We start from the raw sequence: 10,181 nt of genomic DNA, 5'->3' as shown, positions 1-10,181 counted from the left end.
CTAGCTCTATAAGATCCTATAATTGCCAAGGTCAGAACAGAATTCTTAAAGCAACCAGGCAATTCACATAGGAATCTTGAGGATCCTTTGGCCTGCGCCTTCCAAGCACCTCTAAACCAACCTGGCTAGTTCCCGAAGCACTCATCTATGTTCTCATGGCACCTGGAACAAGCTTTCACTAGAGCAGTGACACTTTAGCACAATTACATTTGCTTGCTCAGTATCCTTCACTGTCACTAGACTGTGAGCATGGTGAGAACAGAACCTACGACTTGATGTCATTCACAATATTCAAAACAATCTTTCCAGTCATCTCATTTCATTCTCTATGCAACATTATGGGTACTAAATTTGTTCCATTTTTCCCTTAAGGAAACAAAGGTTTGTAATAAGGTTAAGTAACTTGTCAACATTCCTACAACTTGTAAGGGAGTGTGGATTCCAATCCAGGATGGCCTCACTTCAAATTCTCTGTCTCAATCACCAGCCCTTATCTTAGTCTTCTTTCCTCTTCTTCCTTGTTCTGTAATCCCAACAACTAGCACAGTGTCTGGCCCAGAAGTGATGTGGTGACATTTAATGCGTATTGGTTGAAAGCACCACTGGATGAGGCATGTTTGAGACAGAATCCACACTGGCCTTCTCTCGGCTGTTATGTCACCTCTCACAGACAACACATACCAACGATCCAAGAATGTGTCATTTTAAACACTGTAAAAAGCAAATCAAACTACATTTCTTTCTACACTGACACACATTTGGCATAAGGCTGATCTTTTCAGGTAACATTCTAGGAACTGATTTTAAAAAGCTAGGGGTTTTTCTTTTTTTACTCAGTGACATGACAAGGATAAAGTAAAAAGCACTAGGAGCAGCCTTCTTAGTATTCCTTCTGCTAGTGATATTGATAGCAAAACCCAAGCATATGGTGGTAGTAATTCTAAATAATGGAATGCATAACCAAAGTAAAAAAAAATTGTAAAAAGGAGAGTGAGCAAGAGAGACAGAGATACTAAAATATCATAGCATGATCTTAGAGTTTATTTCACACTTCTCTCCATTTAATTTATGAACAGAAAAATTGCTGTGATAGATAGAAGTTGGCAGTTGTGATCATTAACAGGGAGCTATTGCCCATGGGTATGTAATAAAATGTAGTACATATTGATTCCTTTTAACGTTAACTATTTTGAGGTTGTGATTGAAAATTACTGTTGAATTGCAGATAACACTAGCTGTGCTCGACAAACGATAAATATTGTAAACTGGTTATAAAAGCAGTTAAGGTATTATTATGTTTGTGTCATTAGATTTACTTTACTGACATAAACAGTTCAAAACAACACATATTTATATGTAATTTAAATACTATCTATTCAACTTACTTTAACAAATAGCCCCATACACAGTGCTTTATGCAAATGCAAGAATGCAGGCTTCTTTCAACCTGACTGAACAACCATCTCTCTTCTATTTAACTACTTTTCATATCATTTCAGGAGCACACTTTCAAAATTAACTTCTTTGTATGTAGGAGGAATTGCTCCTCCAATGAGAAAAAAAGAGAAATCAAGCAAAAAAAAAAAAAAAAAAAGGAATGAAAGAAAGATATTGGCCTTTATATTCTGTGAAACAGATTAAATAAATTCAGAGTCAAGCGCCAGAATGCTATACCAACCTTGTGGCAGACAATGTTCCTGTAGTAATTGGATGAAACTACATTAAAATCATCCAAACAGTTGTTTTCTGGACAGCATCAGTTTTAACAGGACAGACTAGAGGATACTCTCAGTGGAGTTATTTTAAGGACAAAATTCCAGGCAGGCGTCCAGCTCTGCCCCCAACACCCTGTTAGATTCTCAGACTGTATCAGAAGCCAATTTTATTGGCAATAAAATCTACGCTAGAAAGATTTCATGGGGAAAATATCCTTTCTGACCAATCCTTTCTGAATAGTTACAAATACACTGAGTTCTCATGTGCGTGAAATGAATGAGAAAAGTTCTTTGGTCTGTGTGAAATGCCAATGCATGTCCTCAGATCACATGTAACCCTTCAAATAGAGAGCGATGCACTTTTGTTCATTACGTACTCTGATGGCACTTGAGATACTGGGTCAGTCTTCTGTTTTCCTTTGTGCAACATTTATAAGGGGATGATTTGGAGCCAAAATCTTTTTATCCTTGAACAGCCTGTCACAAGGTAGCTGGGGTACCTCCCAAAGTGAATTCTCATTTGAGAGATACCAATGGGACATTCATATTGCACACAAAACCCTGAAAGTTATTGACAACTTAAGGTGTGTTCTAGTCTTCTTGGCATGAGGAAGGAGACTGATGTTTTTCCTCTACAAGACCCCTGACTTCTGTTAGAGTTTGGCTTTTTTAAAACACAGAAGTGGGAAACGTGGACTCATAAAAGAACACAAATGGCGATGTGTGGACAGAATCCGTAATTAAAACTCTCTAAAAGAAAATGCTGCAAAATGATGAAAAATCTTTGCCTGGATGGAATAACAATACTAACATATTTTTACATGAGATGGTCTATTGAATTATTCAAGAATTCAAATGTAAGTGCCACAAGGGCAAGATCTGAGTTTCCCCAGTGCCCAGCATTAGACGCATAGTTCCAGAGACACCGTGCATATTTTGAAAAAAGATAATGGAGAGAAAAATCAGTTTTTGTCTATTTTGAAAAAAGTACAAACTAAGCTTCAAATAGTTACTGTCTTTTGCATGTGGGATTTTTTTTTAATGCGTGAGTATTCCTGAGAAAGCTAATTTGTAGTGTGAAGCTCATTTTGGAATGGATGCGCCTGCATTTTAATCCATGACTTATGATTACGGTTGTCAACTGGAGGTCCTATTGCAGGTTGCTTCCTACCTTGTGCCATGTTCTACTCCTCAGTCCTCCTTTGCTCTCTGCTGGCTGCTCCATGCTGCTTGGCTTTTGAGCTAATGCTGACTTTTTCACGTTATTACAAAGTATGTTCACTACGTCCTTGAAGCATTTCTTTTGTCCCTATTCAGTCAGAATGCCCATCTCCAGTTGCCCACTTGGAAATTGCTTTGATAACCTGCTGTCAGCCATTCTCTTTACAGGACCAACCTATTGAAACTGAATTACCATAAGTATGACTTTCCTACCAGTGTACTGACAGTGCTTTGGGCCCTCATTAATGCAGATCATTTGCCATTTAATTTTAAATATAGCATACAGGGGAGAATTGCCTGGGACTGGATATCATATCATGACAGGCTGGACCACAGCTCAAAGAAGTCGAATCCTGTGTAGGCTGCCATGCCCTGAGTTCTCAATTAGAATTTCATGGAAGAAACCAGAATTGGTCCTATCACAGCCAGTCTCCCCTGTTCTCTCTACTGGTGTTTTTCTACATATTATGTATTTTTCTACCTTCTCTAACCCTCTGTCCCTTCTCACCTTACCATCCAACAAGGAAAAAAAGGGATGTGAAACCAACTTCAAAACTGTCATCATTACAAGTAGTTCCCTAATCCGTCCTTCATTCAGATTTCGGCTGCCTGAGACACTATCATTCTAAGAGAGAAATAAAATGATCATAATCCTTCAATGGTCAGAAGTACTTAGCTGGGGTATAGTAGTTATCACCATTTATTTTATTTCTTAGCTGTATTTATTTAGCTCTCTAGATACCTTTCTAGTATCTTTATTCTCTATATTATGTTGGCTGCCATGCTGGGGAACAGTGTCACAGGATAACATCATACTTTTTTTTTTTTTTTTTGAGACGGAGTCTTGCTCTGTCGCCCAGGCTGGAGTGCAGTGGCATGATCTCTGCTCACTGCAAGCTTCGCATCCCGGGTTCACGCCATTCTCCTGCCTCAGCCTCCCAAGTAGCTGGGACTACAGGCGCCTGCCACCGCGCCCAATTTTTTTGTATTTTTAGTAGAGACGGGGTTTCACCGTGTTAGCCAGGATGGTCTCGATCTCCTGACCTCGTGATCCGTCCCCCTCAGCCTCCCAAAGTGCTGTGCTTACAGGCATGAGCCACTGCGCCCGGCCAACATAATACATTTTTAACATATAAGAACAATTTTAAAATGAGAGAGAGAGAGGGAGGAGTGGATAGTAAAGCAACGGATGAGAATTGTGTTGCAGGGGTAAGAGAATGATTAAAAAGAAGGAGATACAAATATCTTTACTTAAGATTCGTTCTTAGCTGTAAAAGCAGCTTTCATGTCTCCACTAGTTAGAAGTAAAAAGAAAAATAAAACAAAGATGATCTTGCCTTTTCTGAAATGAACTGGGTGCATGAAATCAAATATTTGAGGCATCTATCCTCAAGAATAAATGGTGAATAAAATTTAACCTATTAGAAAAAATTAAAAAACACAAAGTCATGCTTTTCTAGCATCAGTGGAGAATGCAATTCTAAATAAAAATGTTTTCTAAATAATTGAAGGTAAGCTTCTTTAGGCACAACCATTCTTTTCCTTTTAATCACCTGTGATGAAAATCCTCTTAAGGCACAAGGACATGCCCGAATCTTCTTAAACAGAGAACACAGAACACAATGTAACCTTTCCTTGCTGCCCTGGAATTACCATGATGAACATTACCTTTGCTGCACTTTGCTGTAATGTGATGATGCCCTCGGGGACGACTGAGTGCACGTATGACTGTCCCACTTGACACAAAGTGAGTTCAGAGTTCTGATCTTCTAGCATTTTAATTTGATTATATATTCAAAAAAAAACACTTCATGCTTTTAGATATTATTTGTGGCCACTATTGGAAGGACCCCACTTACAGCAATGTCCCCCACTTGCCTTTTGCTGTGGACTGATAAGTCATATCATCAGCTTATATATATATATATATATATATGTATGTGTGTATGTGTATATATATATATAATATACATGTTTCCATATTATACAAATACGTATATGTATATGCACATACACACTTATGCATATATAATATATACATACACATATAAGCATGTATATATGTACATACATACATGCATGTGTATATATGTATATATATAATTTGGCTTTGAGTGAAGGCCTAAATGGCTCTTGTATTAATAATTGCACAGCCCTTAGTATGTACTTCTGTGGTATACACTTTACCATATTCAGAAAGCCTGTTATTTTCTCTGCTCTTTCTGGTTCTCAACTCTGTTCCATATCAAGGCTTCTCAAACTTAAAGAAGAACTAGAATTGCCCAAGGAACCTGCTAAAAAAAAAAAAAAAAGCAGATTCAGGTTCTATCAATTTGGGTTGAGGCCCAGGCTCTGAATAGCAAGATTCAAGATCACTCAGGTAATTAGATAAGTGGTCTATATCGCAGTCAGCCAAGTATCGTCTGTGGACCACAATCCAGCCCATTGTCCATTTTATATGGCCCATGAGATAAGAATAATTTTTACTTTTTTTGAAGTTTGGAAGAAAATAGAGAGAAAAAGAATATTTGGAGACACGTGATAATTACATGCATTTCCAGTTTTAGTGTCCATAAATGAAGTTTGATTGGAGCACAGCCACTCTCACCTGTTTACATGTTGTGTGTAGCTGCTTTGCATCACAACAGCATTGAGTGGTTGCAGCAGAGACAGCGTGGCCAGCAAAGCCTAAAATGCTTACTGTCTTGCCTTTCACAAAAACAGTTTGCAAATCCTGATCCAGATGATAGGCAACTCCTGATCTAGATGATAGAACTTCATATTCGAACAACACTGTAATTTACAAAGGGCTTGTGTTTCCTGTGGTCCTGACAGCAGTGAGATAAATAGGACTGGGGCGGGATCAGCCTGTGCCGTTAGGGAGGCTTTTCCTGCTCAAGGATGCCCAATGGAGGAGACTTTTTTCAAAGTCACACAACTCATAGGCTAGAAAAGGCCCACTAGAGATGACAAATACCTAATCCCAAATTACATGACTACCAATAGGATATGTTGGGACAAAGCTCCAAGACAAGTGCCTTTCCATTGCCCTTCATGGGGATGTGCGAGTTCAACTGTTGTAGTGACAACTCAAAATTTTTTCTTCAACAAAATTACTTCGAAATTAATGTCATTTCAATCATTGATATAAAGTATGGCCTTTTATTCTGATGGTAAAACATCCTTTAAAATAAGGTAGGCCAAAACCCATCACGACTATGATTTTCTTCCAAAGTTTTAATATCCAAATAAAAACGGAAACAGCAGAATCCACATTCATTAAGAAACATCTATTCATCTTTTAGATTCAAAAGATTTACTGGTGTTTTTTTTTCCAATGCTTATTTGATATAAAGCAGATTCCATTAAACCCCTAAATTCCACTCCTTGGATTTAAAGGGCAGCTTTCAAAATAATAGTAAGTCTTGGACTAATCACTATTTATTGTTATTATGAAAGAGATTTTAGATCTATTGAAAATATTTGTTTAATTTATCTTTTAATTACTTAAAGATATTTCTAAATGGCATAGATGGTCTAGCATAATATTTTGTCTTCCATTTTGTGATCTATTTAATTCAAACACTACGGTTTTACAAATAAGAATGAACCATGGGAATAAAATTTCTTTATTAAATTTATGGGAGTAATTTTGTCATTATGTCAGCAAGGAATGTTCCGGATTTAGTTTCTTTCATTTCCCACCAGCAGAACTAAGAAAACAAGGAGATCCTTATCTTCAGACAGGCAGTATCATAGGCAATGCAAATCCTCCCTTTATTTCATGCAAATCTCCCTACTCTCTTATAAGGCTTCACGTGAGATTCACCTTCTGTGTGATGACACATTAAAATTCCGTAGGCTGAAAGCAGAAAAGAAAACTGAAAACAGAGCCCAAAAAGGCTAAGAGGTTGGCCAATCAAAATATTACTAAAAAGTACAATATTAGGAATGTGTTGACAGGCAAATTAATTGTTTGTGAACATTTTCGTTGTTGGAAATAAGCACTTTGGTTCTCACACTCTCCTTTGGAAGAGTGCTACAGTGTTATCTTAAGGAACAAGGTTTTTTATTTTATTTTATTTAAGTTCTAGGATACATATGCAGAACGTGCAGGTTTGTTACATAGGTATATATGTGCCATGGTGGCTTGCTGCACCCATCAATCTCTCATCTAGGTTTTAAGGCCCCCATGCATCAGGTACTTGTCCTAATGCTCTCCCTCCCCTTGTCCCCCATCCCCAACAGGCCCTGGTGTGTGATGTTCTCCTCCCTGTGTCCATGTGTTCTCATGGTTCAACTCTGACTTGTGAGTGAGAACATGAAGTATTTGGTTTTCTGTTCCTGTGTTAGTTTGCTGAGAATGATGGCTTCCAGTTTCATCCGTGTACCTGCAGAGGACATTAACTCATTCTTTTCTATATCTGCATAGTATTCCATGGAGTATATGTGCCACCTTTTCTTTATCCAGTCAATTACTGATGGGCATTTGGGTTGGAGGAACCAGTTTTTCACTTAAATATAACCAAGGAGTATTTGTGAAGCCTGCTTGACTTGCTTTCTTGTGTGAATATTCTAGCACTTGAGATATTCCTGATATTTTGTTAGAATTAGACCTGAGTAAATGACATAAAGACTTTTGGATTTCAAAATCTGCTAGTGTTTGGCATTGTTACGTTTCTAAAAGATGTCTATTTCATTTCGTCATAATTAGCTTCCTGTTGTTTTTCAAATTTGCTGCTTTACTCACTTTATAGAGAAAATAAAGGGCTGGGTTTTCTAGTTGTGGTCTCTCAGGCTTTTGGCAACACTCTTTATGCCACATACTTCAAAATTCCCAGGGAGCTGTCTCCTTTGCCTGGAAGCTTTACATTCCTCTCTTTCTTTCACCCAGTTCCATCCTCGCCCAATCACATTATGCCCCGTGTGGCAGAGACTGATAAGTTGTTTGCCCAACCATTTCCTTTCTCTTTCTGGGCACACAGCTAGGTTACATTTCTCAGACTTCCTCCAATTAAGTGGTGCCATGTTACTAAGTTCTGGCCAATAGAATATGGAAAGAAGTGATATGCATTATTTTCAGGTCTACTCTGCCCCTGGCCTACTTCGTCTCCCCACCAATTCCCACCTATTTATGATCTCTCTCCATTCACTGGCTGAATGTAAAGTACTCCTAGGGTTTAAAAGAGGGCACCATGACCACAGAGAAGGAGCCTGGGACCTGAAGTCATCACACTGAGGAAAACTGCCCAGGAGAGATGTCCTTTCAGGAATATCCATTTTGGACTGTTGTATGAGTAAAACAAACAAATTATTGGGATAAGAAAGACAGCATGACTTTACACCCCAAAACATAGTGGCTGAAAACAATAAACATTTACTCTCAGTTTCTGTGGGTCAGCAATTCAGGCATGACAAAGTTGAGTGTCTGGCTCAAGGGGTCTCATGAAATTGCAGTCCAGTGATAGGCTAGGGCTGTGGACTTAGCTGAAAACTCAACTTGATTGAAGGAGATGTTTCCATGGTACCTCACATGGCTCTTGGCATTGGACCTCTGCCACACTGGCCTCTCTACAGGACTGCCTCATGACATGGTAGCTCACTTCCCCAAGGGCAAGCAATCAGAGAGAGAGAGAGAGAGAGAGAGAGAGAGAGAGAGAGAGAGAGAGAGAGAAGCCTAATGTAGCAACCAGATTTTTAAAACCTAGTCTCAAAAGTACCATTCTATTACTTCTGTAATATTCTATTTGTTAGAAGGAAGTAACTAGGTTTAGCTGACACTGAAGGAGAGGGAAGGGATTTCTACTAGGCAAGAATACCAGAGGAACTGGGCGCAGTGGCTTATGCCTGTAATCCCAGCACTTTGGGAGGCCAAGGTGGGTGGATCACGGGGTCAGGAGTTCAAGACCAGCCTGGCCAAGATGGTGAAACCCCATCTCTACTAAAAATACACAAAGTAGCCAGGTGCGGTGGCAGGCGCCTATAATCTCAGTCACTCAGGAGACTGAGGCAAGAGAATCACTTGAACCCAGGGGGGCAGAGGTTGCAGTGAGCCAAGATCGCATCACTACACTCCAGTCTGGGTGACAAAGTGAGGCTCTGTCTCTTTAAAAAAAAAAAAGAACAAAAAAAGAACACCAGAGGGTGCAGATCACTGCTGGGCGCCATCTTGGAAGCTGGCTCCCTCGTTGTGTGTGTTTCCCTGATGATCTCTCTGTTCTGGAGCAGACTGAATCACGTCTTCGGCCTTGTTGGGATATAAACATGCTCAGAGATGCTGTACATGACTGGGGAGATTGCGTCTTGCATAACACCCGGTGAAGAGTTTAAGGGGGGCTCAAATATAGCTTAAGCTCTTGAGTCTTAAACTCATAAAGACACTGTACAAGCTAGAAATAGCCTACATAGTGACATTCCCACTAAACTCTGGGTAATGAGACAAAAGTTTTAGGGCAATTATTTAGTTCTGTATGTCCAATACATTGTACTATGAATTGCACTTGGTATTAACTTAATAAGTATTTACTGATTAAAGATACATGAGTGCTTGCGTGACACATATAGCTTATATATTTTAAATGGCTAGTTTGTAACCAAATGTCTTACTTGTGAGGAATTACAAGAAATGGGCTCAAAAATTGTTGCAAACATCAAGTACTGATTCATAGCTGTCAGATCAAAATGTACAGTGTGTTTCTAAAATTTTTAAGGATTCTCCTTGGAATTTATATATCTAGAACAATTAATGGATATTCTGTTCATAAACATTGACTGTAATTGCTAGACTATAATTTTAAGTCATTGAAATTATAATATTAAAGAAGAAAATTCCACAATAATGTGACAGATTTTCAGAGATGTTCTTGCCTTGGTCTATTCATTTCCTCGGTCTATCTGGTATGCCTCGACATTACTTGGACTACCCCGACATGTACACTACATGAAATGCTATATCATCTATGGGGTCATTTATCTCCCTGATAGCAGTAATACTAACAATCTTCATGACCTCAGAAGCCTTCGTTTCCAAATGAAAACTTCTAATAATTGAACAACCTCTACTAATCTAGATGCTTATTCAAGACAATATTCAGATCAAAATTATTTTCTTAATTCAAAACAGCTTCTATGAATGTATTTAGCCTATCCCATGAATGATACACAGACGGTCAATTCTAGCCATTTGGATTAACTCTGTGGCAATAAATAAGTTGCTTGATAAATAACTATGATTATGACTGAGAA

This window comes from Macaca mulatta, chromosome 5 (assembly GCF_049350105.2).
Source record: "Macaca mulatta isolate MMU2019108-1 chromosome 5, T2T-MMU8v2.0, whole genome shotgun sequence".
Classification (NCBI taxonomy): domain Eukaryota; kingdom Metazoa; phylum Chordata; class Mammalia; order Primates; family Cercopithecidae; genus Macaca; species Macaca mulatta.
The sequence above is the reverse complement of the archived record's forward strand: the minus strand, read 5'-3'. Positions refer to the sequence as shown.